The sequence below is a fragment of the Phyllobates terribilis genome, unplaced genomic scaffold, assembly GCF_046119375.1.
Source record: "Phyllobates terribilis strain yellow unplaced genomic scaffold, ASM4611937v1 Scaffold_1__5_contigs__length_1240528914, whole genome shotgun sequence".
NCBI classification, from domain to species: domain Eukaryota; kingdom Metazoa; phylum Chordata; class Amphibia; order Anura; family Dendrobatidae; genus Phyllobates; species Phyllobates terribilis.
The window spans coordinates 450255380-450268327 of record NW_027362761.1 but is presented as its reverse complement, the minus strand read 5'-3'; positions in this window follow the sequence as shown (position 1 = coordinate 450268327).

Here is a 12948-nt window from a genome sequence, read left to right as displayed (position 1 = left end):
AGCTGTATAGTGGCTTGTTTTTTGAGGGACAAGATGTTGTTTTTAGCAATACAATTTTTATTTATATTCATCTGTTTGATCAGGTTTTATTCCACTTTTTTTGGCAGTATGATGAAAAAGTATAGTTTTATTGCCACATTTTTTTTATAAAAAATTTTACACAGTTCACTGAAGTGGTTAAATAGTGTGACAGTTTTATAGGTCAGGTTGTTCCGGATGTGGTAACACCAAATTTTTTTTACATAAATATACCTATTTATTAGCTTAATATTTTTTTCTTTTATTTTAATTTTACGATTTAAAAAAAAAATGTACAATTTTTTTTCCTTTTACTTAGTTCCTCTACGGGACTTTAACTTTTATTTGACTGATCGCTCGTATAATGCATTACAATGCATCAGCACTGTAATGCATTATACAGTACCTGTTAGTGCTGAACTGACAGTAGGTTCTTTAGACCATTCTCTCAGCCCCCTCCCTCTCCAAGTCTTCTAAATGCTGTGATCGCAATCGATCGCGGCATTTTGGGGGTTAATTGGCCCAGGGCGGTTGCTCCTGGCACTGATAGCCTAGGATCAGCTTTCACTTAAGCCGAGCACCCGCGGCGATCATGTGGCTGCTACTCCTGTGTCCGCATGATCGCCTTGAAGAAAGTTTACGTGATTTTGCGGGAACCCCTTCCCGTCCATGACGTAAACTTATGTCAAATGTCGTCAGTTTAGCTAGGTCTTCGGACCTTTATGTTCTATGTTGTGTGTTTGTCTTTTACTGCTACAATTTCTGCTAGGAGGTGTCCAACTTTATCCCAGTCCCTAGTTCTTGTAGGGATCCCTCCCTTGCATCTATAGGTCTTCGTACAGACAAGCCGAGGACTTTAGCGGGTCTGCTCGCAGGATCAGGTTCCCCGTTACATCGTAGGGATCTAGCTTAGTTCTATTGTAGGGACAGATCTCCTTTCTTTCCTTAGTGCTTGTAGCAGATCATAACAGTAAGTCCAGCCCAAAAATATCTCTAAGGAAAGACCTCTAGTTTCCATCATGGTGTCGGTTCAGGATTTGGCTCAACGCCTGCAGGGACTCTCTCTGGAGGTGGCCGAGTTCCAACAACACGTGAGTAGCTGTTCTGGAGCACATTTTGTGGAGCCAAAGGTACGTTTGCCTGATTTATTTTTTGGTGATCAACAAGAATTTTTTTCCTTTAAAAATGCTTGTTTGTTGTATTTTCGTTTGAGACCCAGATCCTCTGGTGATGAATCACAGCGCATAGGGTTCATAATGTCACTTTTGCGCAAAGAACCTCAGGGATGGGCCTTTTCTCTCCAACCTAGTGATCCATGCTTTAGATCAGTGGATAGTTTTTTTTCTGCTTTGGGTTTGTTGTATGATGATCCTGATCGTGTCTCATCAGCTGAGACTGAATTGAGACGTTTGAGGCAGGGATCAGGTAATGTGGAAAAATATTGTTCTCACTTCCGTCGGTGGTCTGCCCAGGTGGGGTGGAACGATTCAGCTTTGAAAAGTTTGTTTCTTGCGGGGCTAGGTGAAAGGGTTAAGGATTTGCTGATTGCTTATCCCACACCTGGAAACTTGCAGGAGGCAATGCAATTAGCTATACGGGTGGACAGGAGACTGCGTGCAAGGGTTAATGAGAGTAAATCCTCTGCCATGTCAGCTCCGAGTCTTGAGAGGGTCTGTACTGACATTGGAGAGCCAATGGAGATTGGGGCGATGGCACCCCGCTCTCAGGAAAAAGACCGCAGATCTTCTGAAGGTTTGTGCTTTTTTGCGGGAAATCTGACCATTTTATTAAGAACTGTGTGCTTCGTATGAACAAAGAAAAAAAAAAGGTCAGTTACGCCCGTATAGCCTGTTTAAATACTAAAGGGGTATTTCTTTCTGCTACTACTGCTGCTCAGGAAGAATTAATTGAATTTCGGGTATTTGTGGATTGTGGTTATACTCTGAATTTGATTGATGGGTGATTCTTGGAAAAACTTAAATTAAAACCCAAACCTTTGTCATCCCCTATTGCTGTGGTTTCTGTCGATGGCTCCCCCTTGAAGAGTGTTACTCACAAGGTCTGTGAATTTCCCCTCACTATTAATGGTACTCACCAAGAAAATTTGGATTTGGTAGTATTAAATAATTTGCCTTCTCCAGTAGTTTTGGGGTTACCCTGGTTAAAATTGCACAATCCTGTACTGGATTGGTCTACCAATGAAATTAAGTCCTGGAGCCCTAAGTGTTATGACAAGTGTTGTAACGGACGTATTGCTGCGGTGGAAAAAGGGGAATTAACTGTACCTATTCAGGATTTTTGGAGAGTTTTTTCTCAGGAGGAGTCACAAATTTTGCCTCCCCATAGAGACTATGATTGTACCATTGAATTTGTCCCTGGAGCGACTCTTCCTAAAAGTCGTTTATTTAATCTTACTATTCCTGAGAGAAAGGCTTTGGAGGAATACATACAGACAAGCTTGGCCGCCGGTCACATTAGGCCTTCCAAGTCTCCTGTGGCTGTTGGATTTTTTTTTGTTAAAAAAAAGGACGGCGGTTTACGTCCTTGTCTGGATTTTCGTGAGATTAATAAAATTACTGTACGCAATCCTTACCCACTGCCATTGATTCCTGATTTGTTTAACCAGTTAGTGGGGACCAAGTGGTTCTCTAAAATTGATCTCCGGGGGGCATACAATTTGTTGCGCATGAAGGAGGGTGATGAATGGAAGACTGCTTTTAACACTCCTGTTGGTCATTTTGAGAATCTGGTTATGCCTTTTGGTCTTACCAATGCTCCAGCATTTTTTCAGAATCTTATTAATGACATCCTTAGACCTTTGATCGGCAAAAATGTGGTTGTGTATTTGGATGACATTTTGATTTATTCACCGGATCTGGAGTCTCATTGGCGGAGCGTACGTGAGGTATTACAGTTATTAATTGACAATTCGCTTTTTGCTAAGCTGGAGAAATGTGAGTTCGCTGTACAGAGAATTAGTTTTTTGGGCTACATTATCTCCAGCGAGGGCTTTGAGATGGACCCGGTAAAAGTTCAAGCTGTGCAGGAATGGCCTAGGCCTATTGGTTTGAAATCGATACAGAGGTTTTTGGGTTTCGGCAATTATTACAGAAAATTCATTAAAAAATTTTCGATTATTGTCAAACCACTGATCGATCTCACCAGGAAAGGTGCTAATGCTGTTCAGTGGACTACTGAGGCCATTGAAGCTTTTGTGTTTCTAAAGGAGAGGTTCAGCTCTGCTCCCATCCTTATGCAGCCTGATGTGACTAAGCCGTTTTTGGTTGAGGCTGATGCTTCTTCGGTGGGGGTCGGTGCGGTGTTGTCTCAGAAAAACAAGGATGGAGTACATCCCTGTGCTTTTTTTTCAAAAAAATTTTCTGAGACTGAACTTAATCACGATATTGGTAATCGGGAATTGCTGGCTATTAAACTCGCATTTGAACACGGGCGTCATCTCTTGGAAGGTGCTGAATTTCCCATTCAGGTTTTCACTGATCATAAAAATCTGATCTATCTTGATGCTGCCAAGCGCTTGAATGCCCGTCAGGCTAGGTGGGCACTTTTTTTCTCGCGGTTTAATTTTTCCGTTACTTACATCCCGGGTACCAAGAATGTTAAAACTGATGCTTTGTCTCGCAGCTTTTCTCCCATGGTCGGTGCTGAGGAGGAGGGGAGCATTTTACAAGAAGGTGTTATGATTAGTGTTGAGCCACCCCCGTAGTGTTCGAGTTCGGTTCGGTTCGTCGAACATCCGTGTGTTCGCCGAACTGTTCGTCGAACTGTTCGTCGAACACCTTCGAACACCGTTAAAACCAATGGCAGGCAAACAAAAACACATAGAAACACATAGAAAACACCTTCAAAGGTGTCCAAAAGCTGACAAACTGCTCAGAAGACATAACTAACACATGGAAAAGTGACAAGTACATATAGTCATGCGAAAATAAAAGAGGTGGAGGAGTAAAAGGAGGGGGGGACACAGATATAGGCATGTCATGCCCTTCTAAAATCCAAAAAGTGAGAAGCCGACACGGCCAGTCCGCTCCTGCCCGTGCCACCTCCGTGTCGCCGGGTTTGTGCCAGAGCCGCGGTGAACCCTGACGGCCAGCCCCCCTCTCCCAATACTGGTGCCTGTCCGCTGGTGGGTCGAGCGAGCCCCCCTGTGGTGGAGGCAGCTCTAAGCTTTTTAATTTAAATTGTCTCTCTAATTTGAATGAATACACTTTAAATCCATTTACAAGGATCTATTGGAGGGCAAGTCTCATGCCAGCAGCCGCGGTAATTCCAGCTCCAGTAGCGTCCACTAAAGCTGCTGCAGTTAAAAAGCTTTTATAAGGATCGAGCTCGGCTGTCCACCGCAAGGCATCCTACTGCCAGTCCCAGCCCCTATGCCTTGGGGTGCCTCCTGATGCTCTTCACTAAGTATCCCATGGTCCCGAAGCATTTCCTTTGAAAAAATTAAGTGTCTAAACTACAGGTGGTGCAGCTTGCTTAACAGCCGGGATAATCCGCTGACTAGCAGACACTGCTACTAGGCACAAAGTATTTCCTGGGCTAGATGCAGTTAAAAATTTGTAATTAGATACTCTCGTTGGATGCTGAGAAAGCATTCCATAGAGTCTCCTGGCACGCCATATATGATTCTCTTAAAAAGCTTGGGGTAGGGGTCTAGGGGACCCTTTTATAGCCAAAATCACGGCCCTGTATCGCAATACGTCACCTAGGCTGAAGATAAATGGAACTGTAGCACCCTGAGGGCTCGGTTGCTACAGACGTATTGCACCTCACCCAGAGGTGTGATATCTCACTCTCAGGTAAGGATGGAGTGTGGATCAGGACCCGACACCTGCATGCATTACACCACATTGCTGTGGGGCAGGGCGACCAATATGCCCCTGAGATGGGCACGACAGTCCCTGTCCCTGGCTGGAGTGGGGGGAGGGAACACTGAGGAAGGGGAACCCTGTAGTGCACGAGCAGGGAGGAAGCAGTTCCTGGGTGCATTGAGAAGGGAGTATAAAAGGTGGGCACCATCTTAGTTCAGTGCAGAGAAGTCTGAGCAGAAGTGGCAGGGAGCAGGGGCTCTGCATGAGCTCTGCTCCGGAGGCGGGCCTAGTAACAGAGGCCCAGGCCTGGAAGAGGGAGAAGGAAGGAAGAGGAGCGGAGAAGGCTCCAGGAACGAGGAATGAAGGGATCCCAGGGGTGCGGACGGGCGAGTCGCCACCGCACGCCCGAATCCACCTGCGTAGAGGGGTCAGGCCAAAGGGGGAGACCGGTCCCCGAACTAGTGGAGGCAGGAAACGACCCTCAGCTAGAAACCGGAGGCTCTGACATTTTATGTGGCGCAGCCCCTCGCTACACCCACTAGGAAGGCACCACATAGGGTCAGGGAAACTGGCGCCAAGTTTACCAAGAGGAGGCCCGAGGCAGCCGGACAGAAGTGTTGGTAAGAAAGGCCAGACAAAGGACACACAAAGGGGGTCCTGTGAAGTGCTCCAAAGTTATCTGGGAGTTGTCTGAGCCCCTCACCTGGTGAGCACAGTACGACGTGGGCAGCCGTTACCTGCAGACGTGGTCTGGATAATAAGAACTGTGAGTAAAGGCCCTGAACTGCATCACTGACTCCGTGTCGTTACTGCTGCTGCCCTGCACCATCCCCCCCATCCTCCGCATACACTGCCCTGAGGCTATACTCCTCCCGTGGGGAATTATGCTACGCTCTGCTGCACCCACAACACCAGCCTCAGCGGTCTTCCCTGTAGCGGCGGTTCACTCTGACCGCAATCCACGGGTGGCGTAGTCGGACATTTAAACATCAAAACCACATAAATAGTTCCGCCACTGGTTTGACCGCCCTGAGCCACGGAACTGGGTCGCCGCCACGAAGACTACAACCACCAGCATCCACCAAAAAGGGTCCGGCTCCGGGTGTCCCAAGGCCCAGGGGGTGCGTCAGAACATTTTCATCACCTTTCACAATCACCAATGGGACAAGGCAGTGATGTCCTCTGTCCCCTCTCTTATACATCCTAGTGACGGAGCACCTGCTCTCATCAATTCGCCATAACCCCAATATTAGGTGGATTGAGGTGGGAGGCACCGAGTACAAGTGCTCTCTATTTGCTGATGATGTCCTAGTATATATCACTCAATCACATATATCCATCCATGCTGTTATGGCTGAAATAGATCACTTTGTTACATGGTAAAATTTTAAAATCAATGCAGCGAAGTCTGAGGCCCTCGATGTCTCCCTCCCCAAATCCATATAGGATTCCATCCAGTCCAACTTTCCCTTTGCCTGGCCCTCACAGGGTATCAAATACTTAGGAATTCCTATTCATAGAGACCTCTCCCATCTATGTTATCTTAATTTTGGGCCCTTTATTGAACAACTCCATACAGACCACGGTTGGCAAGTTAGAACTGTAAGATTCACTACGTGAACCACTGGTGTTTTGTGGAAAAGCACATGTACACTGCGTTCCAAATTATTATGCAAAAAGTGTTTAGGAGTGATAAGGGAAGAATTTGTTTGTTTGTCAGTTAAACTCATTGATGGTGATGTGTGTCAGGGCTCTTTATATCACTGTAAGCAATTGCAGACACCTGTGCTAATTAGTTTGGCAGGTGTGTCCAATGAAAGGCAAGACTACTTAAGAAGGCTCTCTCACATTATTAAGCAGCCTACATTTTCTGCCAAAATGGGAAAGAAAAAGGATGTGTCGGCTGCTGAGAAGCAACAAACTGTGGAGTGTTTAGGTCAAGGCATGACTACAATCAACATTGTGCGATGATCAGGATGAAGTGTCTTGGCAATCAAGAAGTATGTAGCTGATTCACAGTACACACGTGTGCGTGCTGATAAGGGCAAATTGAGGACTCTTTCCTACAGGCAATTACGTCAGGTTGAAAGAGCAGCGGCAAAAAAGCCTTGTCATAGCAGCAGACAAGTTTTTGAAGCTGCTTGTGCCTCCAACGTCCCCCGAACAACAAGATGCAGGGTCCTTCAGAGGTTTGCAGCTGTGCATGCGCCATCCTGTCGACCTCCTCTATCCACTTCACACAAGCAGAAACGGCTCCAGTGGGCCAAACATTACATGAAGACTGATTTCAAAACTGTTTTGTTCACGGATGAGTGCCGTGCAGCGCTCGATGTTCCAGATGGATGGAGTGGAGGATGGCTGGTTGATGGACACCCCACGCAAACACGGCTACAGCGCCAACAAGGAGGAGGTGGAGTAATGTTTTGGGCTGGAATCATGGGGAGAGAGATTGTCGGCCCCTTTAGGATCCCTGAAGGCGCTAAAGATGAACTCCATAATGTATGTGGATTTTCTCAAACAGCACTTCCTGCCATGGTTCAAGAAGAAGAACCGTGTATTTCACAGCAAGATCATTTTTCTGCATGATAATGCACCATCTCATGCTGCACATAAAACATCTGCATCTCTGGCTGATATGGGCATAAAAGGGGACAAACTTATGGTGTGACCCCCATGCTCCCCTGACCTCTACCCCATTCAGAACCTTTGGAGCATCATTAAAAGGAGTGTCTATGATGGCGGGAGGCAGTTCACATCTAAGCAACAGCTCTGGGAGGGTATTCTGTCCTCATGCAAAACAATTGAAGCAGAAACCATCCAAAACCTGACAAATTCAATGGACGAGAGAGTTCAGAAGCTCCTTTCGAACAAGGGGTCCTATGTGAAAATGTAACATCACCTAGAATAAAGTTTTGAGTTGAAAACTGTTTGATTTCAGTTTCTAACAACCTGCTAATGCTTATAATTTCAAAAATGACCATTTTTTTGGTCTTTATTAAAATGAAAAGGTTGATCGAAAAGTTTGGGGGATCTAAGAGTGTGGCAACCCAGTAGTCATGATTACTTCGAATTCTGACAATATGAGGGTCATGCTGCAGGTAGTGCAGCAAGAAGGCACTTATGTGCCTTGCGCATCTCGGAGCCCCAAAATTATTTTCCGGGCTAGATGCAGCTAAAAATTATTTTTAATTTTAAATCTGGTGAAGCTTTAGTATAGATGGCCTAATAGGATCAGTGCTGCACACTGCTACAAAGCCCAAATTATTTTCCAGTCAAGATACAGATAAACATGATTAGTAATTTGAAAGCTTAAAACGGTTGGTAGGGTGATTTTAACCAATCATCAAGCTTTTACTCTCCCCAGGATGACACAGGGGTAGAAAAGTCGTTTCGGATCCATGATTTGTTCATCTTTATGAACGTGAGTCTGTCTACATTATCAGTGGAGAGCCGCGTGCGCTTATCTGTCAGCACACCACCAGCAGCGCTGAACACACGTTCAGACAGAACGCTGGCTGCGGGGCATGACAAGATCTCCAAGGCGTAAGTGGCTAGCTCCGGCCATTTATCCAGATTGGAAGCCCAAAAAGAGCAAGGGTCCAGTGACACAGTCGTGGCTTCAATGTTTACTTGGAGATACTCCTGTACCATCGTCTCTAGGCGTTGACTATGTGTCAGACTTCTTGTCTCCTGTGGCCTTGCAAAGGATGGGCTAAAAAAGTGGTGAAATGATTCCGCAAAATTGATGTTACCAGCAGATACTGTGGTTCTGTTACGGTTTGAGTGCTGAACACTTGACGGTCCCACGGTTGGCAAGTTGGAACTGTGAGATTCACTACGTGCACCACTGGTATTTTGTGGAAAAGCACATGTAAGATTCTGCAACAGTCTCTGCTGATACTCCTGCATGCGTGCATCCCTTTCTATGGCAGGAATAATTTCTGCAAATTTACTTTTGTACCGGGGATCTAACAGTGTGGCAACCCAGTAGTCAGGATTATTTCTAATTCTCACAATTCGAGGGTCATGTTGCAGGTAGTGCAGCAAGAAGGCACTCATGTGTGTTGCGCATCCAGGAGCACCAAGTCCCTGTTGTGTTGGTGGCGAGGTAACAATCATGCTTCCTTCCTCTGTCCTCTCCCCCCAACCTCGCACAACAGAAATGTGATCAAGGTCTCCCTCATCTGATGAGTCTTCCATCAGTTCGTCCTCCACTTCTTCCTGGGCTCCTGCACCTTCCTCACTAGTTTGGCTGCTACCATGCGCCCTGGTAAAACCATCTCCCCCACCCTCACATGCCTGCCGCCTTGGTGCTGCCGACCGTCTGGACCTTGCAGATGTTAGCCCTTCCGCATACAACTCCTCCTCCTCTACTTCCTCCACCTCCTCTTGTGCCACCACCTGACTCTGAATTCTGTTTAACATGTGCTCCAGCATGTAAATCACCGGAATAGTCATGCTGATAATGGCATCGTCAGCACTAAACATCTTCGTCGCCATTTCAAAACTGTGCAGAAGGGTGCATAGGTCCCTGATCTGAGACCACTCCTCCAGCGTGATTTGCCCCACCTCTGAATCTCGTTGGCCCAGGCTATACGTCAGAACGTATTGCACCAGGGCTTGTCGGTGCTGCCACAGTCGCTGCAACATGTGCAGAGTTGAATTCCACCGGGTAGGCACATCGCATTTTAGCCGGTGAAGTGGCAGACCCAACGACTTCTGTAGAGATGTAAGTCGCTGAACTGCGGGATGCGAACGGCGGAAGTGAGCACACAGCGACCGTGCCCTCTGCAGAAGGCCATCTAGTCTGGGATAGTGGGCTAAAAACTGCTGGACAACCAGGTTCAACACGTGAGCCATACAAGGCACGTGTGTGACATTGCCCCGGCGAAGGGCCGCACCCAGGTTTGCAGCATTGTCGCACACGGCCTTCCCTGGTTTCAGGTCCAGTGGAGACAACCATTCATGAAATTGGTTCTCCAGAGCTGACCACAACTCCTCAGCTGTGTGACTCACATTTCCCAGACATTTCAATGTAAAAACCGCCTGATGACGTTGAGCCCTACTGCCAGCATAGTAAGGAGGTGTGCAGGATCCCTTCTGCGCAGTTAGAAAGCTTGTGGCATGACCAGACAGGCTTTGGGTGCAGGTGGAAGACCGAGAGGAGGTTGAGGAGGCAGAAGCAGTGGAGGAACTTTGACATAAAGAGGATTGACGCACAACTCGTGGGGACGGCAAGACTTGGACAGCAGCCCCTTGTCCTGCTGTCACCATAGTTACCCAGTGCCCAGTCAGCGACATGTAACGCCCCTGTCCATGCCTACTCGTCCAAGTGTCTGTGGTGAAATGCACCCTGTCACACACAGAGTTTCTCAAAGAAGCGGTGATGCTATGTGCGACATGCTGGTGGAGCGCAGGCACACCTTTCTTTGAGAAGTAGTGCCGACTGGGCATCTGGTACTGGGGCACTGCGACGGACATAAGGTCTCGAAAATCCTCTGTGTCCACCAGGCGGAAAGGCAGCATTTCTGTAGCCAAGAGCTTGCAGATGGTGAAATTCAACCTCTTAGCTTTCTCATGGCTAGGAGGAAATGGTCTTTTACTTGTCCACATCTGAGGGACCGAGGGCTGGCTATTGTGCTTAGACGGGGTTGATAAGGGTGTCCCCGGCAAACTGCCGGTCTGTGAGGAAGATGCAGGCGGACATGTTAGGTTGCCTTGATCCAAAGGTGGTGCTATCGATGTCGGACAGCGCTCAACACCAGCTGGTGTTACCACCTCCAAAGAAAATGATGACCTGCCAATCACGCTGGCTGTTGCGGGTAAAGAGGTGGCAGGTCTGCGCCCCAAAACAGGTGTGACTGCTGTCCCCCCAGTCACAGAGGATGAAGAGGCCGCGGATGCACAAGATATGGCAGACGGTGGTTGGCCCGGCCGGCTAGGCCGCATTGTAGCACACTGAGCTTCCCACTGCAACTTATGCTTCATGTCCATGTGCCGGTTCATGCATGAAGTACTCAAACTATGTATTTTTTGGCCTCTACTTAGCTTTTGCTGACAAATGTTACAGATAACACGAGTTGGGTCATCTTTATCGATCTGAAAAAATGCCCAGGCTATGCAAGGCTTAGCACCCATGCGACCTGAAGAGCCACCACGACTTGTGGTGAGAGGCAGAGTTGTGTTTGAGGATGCAGTTGTTGACGTGCTTCCAGTACTACGTCTCTGTCCAGGAAGGCGCAACCTGACCTCGTCGTCACTAGCATCTTCCTCCACCTCCTCTGCTGACCTCATCTCTTGGCTGACTGTGGGTTGACAGTAAGTGGGATCTCCGACCTCATCATCATCACCCTGTGCGTTATCACACCCGTCGTCCTCAGAGCCAACCTGTTCCTGCCCTGACAAAAAACTAAAGTTGTCGCTCCAATCAGGTATTTGAGTCTTATCATCGTCTTCCTCATTGTCTCCACCAACAGGAGTTACAGTTTGGGAATGAGGGTCTACATTATGGTCAGAACCTTCTGCGTCTGGTCCTGGATCCGACTCATAAAGATTCTGGGCATCAGTGCAGATCATTTCCTCGTCTGGATTCACAGAAGCGCTGGAGTCGACCTCTGATTCCCAGGCTATAGTATGAGTAAACAGCTCTGCAGACTCAACCATCTGTTCTACCTCATACTCAGACGGGCAGCTGGAGATTTGGGAGCTGTGAGGAAGCAAGTGCGATTTGGGTGACACCTTTGAGGACTGGAGTATTTGTGATGTTGAAGTTGATGTGGAGGAGAGCCCACTTAAAGGAGCACTTGATATCCGTTGAAGCACCTGCTGTTTTTGTGCCTCATCTGGAATTTGCAGCGATTGGCGTGGCCGTAAGAAAGGGATCTTATCACATTGTCTGCTAAAAGAAGTAGACATTTTAGTTTGGCTGGAAGATGGTCTTTCTTCTGCAGATGTTACTGTTGCTTTAACACCTACCCCACGGACACAACCTTTTTTCCCCTTCCCAACACGCCTATTCCCCTTTCCACCAGCAGCAGGCCTTCTTCCACTCATTTTGGTGGTTAACTAATTCACAACTCTGGAGTTGTTTGCACAAAAAAACAATGGATGGTAACCGAGCAGAGCTGAGTGGCCAAACTGTGGTATTAGGCCAAAACTATTGGCTGGGTTAGATGCAGAAAAAAATTATTTTGAATTTGCAACCTGATTGAGGTCAGTATAGATGGATTAATAGAACAAGACCCACACACAGCTAGAAGCCCAATATTTTTTCAGAGGTAGATGCAGAAAAAAATATATTCAGTTTGCAACCTGATGGAGGTCAGTATAGATGGACTAATACAACAAGTCCCACACACAGCTAGAAGCCCAATATTTTTTCAGAGGTAGATGCAGAAAAAAATATATTCAGTTTGCAACCTGATGGAGGTCAGTATAGATGGACTAATACAACAAGTCCCACACACAGCTAGAAGCCCAAATATTTTTTCAGAGGTACTGTAGATGCAGATAAAAATTTGTTTTAATTTGCAACCTGATGGAGGTCAGTATAGATGGACTAATAGAGAAAGTCCGACACACTACTAGAAGGCCAAATATTTTTTCAGAGCTAGATGCAGAAAAAAATTATATTCAGTTTGCAACCTGATGGAGGTCAGTATAGATGGATTAATAGAACAAGACCCACACACAGCTAGAAGCCCAATATTTTTTCAGAGGTAGATGCAGAAAAAAATATATTCAGTTTGCAACCTGATGGAGGTCAGTATAGATGGACTAATACAACAAGTCCCACACACAGCTAGAAGCCCAATATTTTTTCAGAGGTAGATGCAGAAAAAAATATATTCAGTTTGCAACCTGATGGAGGTCAGTATAGATGGACTAATACAACAAGTCCCACACACAGCTAGAAGCCCAAATATTTTTTCAGAGGTACTGTAGATGCAGATAAAAATTAGTTTTCATTTGCAACCTGATGGAGGTCAGTATAGATGGACTTATAGAGAAAGTCCGACACACTACTAGAAGGCCAAATATTTTTTCAGAGCTAGATGCAGAAAAAAATTATATTCAGTTTGCAACCTGATGGAGGTCAGTA